The following is a 3643-nucleotide window of genomic DNA, read 5'->3' as shown; positions in this document are numbered from 1 at the left end:
TCTGAATGACAGCACAGCCCTCAGGTGTATCAGCAGAAAGGCAAGGCTGCCTGCTGGGGTTTATCTGGCAGATACATAAATATCTCCTGATCCCCACAGTGCAGAGACTCTGCCTGGAAACCTGCAGGAGGCAGGTGAGTATTTGGGGTTAGGGCAACGATTTGTTTTTCTGCAATACAATCTTTAATGTCCGGGCTCCTTCTGGGCAGCAGCAGCAATTGTTGCAACAGCCCCAGATCAGCAAAGCTTACAGGCAGGTGCCCTGTGTCTCATGCTGCTTTAGCCTGGGATTTATGTTCATGTTCCTGGTGCTCTCCACAGAAGAATGAAATACTAAGTAAAGCAAATCAGTGGAAGCAGCTGGGAGGAAGGGGGTGAGACCACTCTGCATCTCTCTGCTGCAAGTGGTCTGAGTCCCAGGAAGACTCTGAAGGGTCTTGTGTGGACAGAAGTATTGACTTAATCTGTGTTGCAGGGTTATTTTTTTTCAATGAACCTTGTTTTTCCCAGTTCCAAGGGAAAAGGCATGATCTGAGCAACATGTGCAGATTTAGTGAGCTCCTGTCTTTTTGTAGGGGGGAGAATGGATATCACTAGGAAATTACGTTTGTAGGGGGAATTACCAAAAGACCATGGCACTGGCTCAGTGTTTCCCACTGAGATCTCATGTTTCTCAACCATGTCAAATATTCCTTGCTACTGTTTACATGAGCAAGCATTGTGGTGCAAAAAGACGGCTTCTGGAGAGCTATAGAGCTGGTGCTTATAACTTTATATCCCCACTATACACATTTCAGGAAGGTTTACCTTGGAGCAGGTCTAGGTCTGGTCTCTTAGGCTGGACACCCTTTGAAGACTGGAGAGTACCAGATGTGCTCCTGGCAGAATCATCCAATTTTGTTTCATCCAAGAAGAATCCAGTCTGCAGGCTCCAAGATGTCCCATGATGTGAAATAAAGCACTTTAACTGGAATTTGGCAGGAAACTTTCTTCAAAAGTGCTTTCCTGAGCTAATGCAAGCAGCTGTTACAGGGTTGTCTGTGTGGAGGTTTTGAGCACCTAGACTGTATCTCAGTCCATTCTATGATTACCACTGACAATATCAAATCTAGGGTGTTTAATGCACCTGGATGCAACCGTGTCTACCATGCTCTAGGTGACCCTGCTTGAGGAGGGATGTTGGCCTAGATGATCTCCAGAGGTCCCCTCCAACCTCAACCATTCTGTGATTCTGTGAYTTTCTCCTCCAGTGGCAATGGGAGAAGTTTTCTGAGGTGYATTTTCACAGTGAGAAATGGCACCTGTATGTCATTTTTGATTAGATATATGCAAAGGTTGCTGGCTGTATCTTTTTACAGCCTATCAGGTGTGCGYATATTAGCCATCACCATCACATAATATCAGATATTCAGTATCAGTTTAGGTTCATACTCTAGAATTCCCTTCTCTATGAATAAATAAAGTTGGCTGTGAAACCTGGATCTTTGCTCAGTATGGATGGTGTGGTCACTGGGATGGGAGGGGACAGAAGTGCCCTCCAGTCAGTGCTAAGGGAGTAAGGCTTTGGCATGTTGCTTTGAAATCCACAGGCACCAAATGGTCCCATTGCTGAGAAAGACCAAATCTGATTGCTTAGGTGGGAAACCCTATCCTTGCAGGAGTGTGACCTCCTGACAATGGTATCTGAGGCCATAGCTGCCAAGAGAGTGAGGTCTTGCCACCGTCACTTTGCTAGATTCACAGCCCTCCTTCTCAGCCTCTGCAGAGGGGCTCCCAGGAAAGTTTTCCTGTGTCTGATGTCTCCTTGTGGAAGCTAGAAGCCAACACTACATTAAAGTCCTGCTTTATTTTGCAYTTGAATTATGAACATATTTAGCTCCTGGTGCTAACCTAACACAGTTCCGTGGTAGCCTCTGACTTGACCCTGGAATTCACTGCTAACAGTACATTTACATCACCTCCTTTTAGACAGTGGAGCGATCAAAAAAAGAAGCAGAAGTCCCTAATGAGTCTGTGAGACCAGTGAGATTTTGTGGAGCAGTGATATAAATACACATTCTCTGGCAGCCTGGAGGCAAGATGCTCAGGCTGATCATGCTAGGGTGTTGCTCCATATTTAGGGCAAAAGTTATCTGCTTCTGTTGGGCTGCTTTTCACATTTTGGTTGTTACATAATTTCAGATAACTTTGTTAATGTTACCGTAGTATTACTGTTAATTGCTTTTAACTAGAGAATGCATATATAATGAAGAGCTAGTGACCCTCAGATTATTTTCTTGTCAGCTGAGGGCAGTAAGCACCATTCATCTGACTATGGAAGATATCTACTTTCAGGGGAGATGAAATGCATTATGGCAGTGCCTGTTCCCCTCCATGACTGGTGGGAACCCAGACAACCAGCTGAGAGGCAGACATCTGCACAGCAGATACCTACAGCCAGGTGAGGTGAGTATGAAGAGCAGTCCTTGCCTGTGTTTACAATCTGGGTGTAACAGCTTGGTGAGGTGGATAAGTAGCACTGAAATCTTGTTTTCTCAGCATAGAAAGATGTATCTTGCACATCCCAGCCCTACAGACTTGTTAATGGCCAAAGCTCTTCTCTCTCAGACAGGATGATCTGGTTGTTGCATGATTTTTACCAGAAAATAGCACTAGCACTTGTGCATATGTGAATTCACAAGTCTTAGATGTTTTGGTCTCAGATTAGCAGATGTTCACAGCTCTGCTTCTTAGCATACTGAAGAAGGCTTGTTGGCAAGATCCTGCAAAATGCTGCTGCAGTATCTGGTTCTCAGCTGTGCACAGCTTGGAAGTTGTAGACAGCACTTGGCTGAAAGAAAGCTATATTAAGACTTTGGTGCCAAGATTATTTTTATGGAAGGGAAAAAAATCATCAGGTTTACATATTCACAGAATGAAAGAAAGAAAGCAGATGTGCAAATAATCAAAAGAGAGATAGAGAAAATGGAGAAAGTTTATAGCTGGCAGAGAAGAGGTGTTCTGAGACACCCACACAGAAGTGATGTAAGGATCTCATTCATCAAGCACTGGAAGCCACTTTCAGATCTCAGGGTGAGGGAGTTGTATAGCAGTCTAAATACAGAAGTCTAGAGATCTGCACCATTCTCCTCACCTTGTTCTTCTGCAGAAGAACAAGGAAAAGCCAGAGTAAGGGCTGGTGATCTGGCCCCTCGACTTCCAAGTCCACTGTATGCTGTCAGTATGAGATAGAAATCTGTTGTTACCCTTCATCTAGCATGTCACTTCTGAAGTCTTTTTGCCCTCTGTTGCAACATATTAAATATAGTACCCCAACCATTAATCTGGCTTCTGTTTCACACTGCCCTGGCACAGGGATGTCCACAACTCAGCCTTCACTTAGGTGCTGTATACATCCATCTCTCTAAGCTTTCTGTTACTTGCGAGTTGCATTACTCCCTAAGAACAGCTCACAAAGGTAAAATGTCCTTTAACTGTTTCATAGCAAATTCAGAAGTGTGGATCCTCCCATCACCGTTAGAAGAATGAAAAAGGTTTTACTTTTTTGTGTGATTACTCTTTGATGTTCTCTATAAATTCTTTTGTAGGATGCATTGGATCTGATATTTGAACTTTGATAGGACAAAGATGTTTCATTAGGAAA

The sequence above is a fragment of the Rhea americana genome, unplaced genomic scaffold (assembly GCF_003343005.1).
Source record: "Rhea americana isolate MKP2758 unplaced genomic scaffold, rheAme1 scaffold_376, whole genome shotgun sequence".
In the NCBI taxonomy this organism is placed as follows: Eukaryota; Metazoa; Chordata; class Aves; order Rheiformes; family Rheidae; genus Rhea; species Rhea americana.
The sequence above is the reverse complement of the archived record's forward strand: the minus strand, read 5'-3'. Positions refer to the sequence as shown.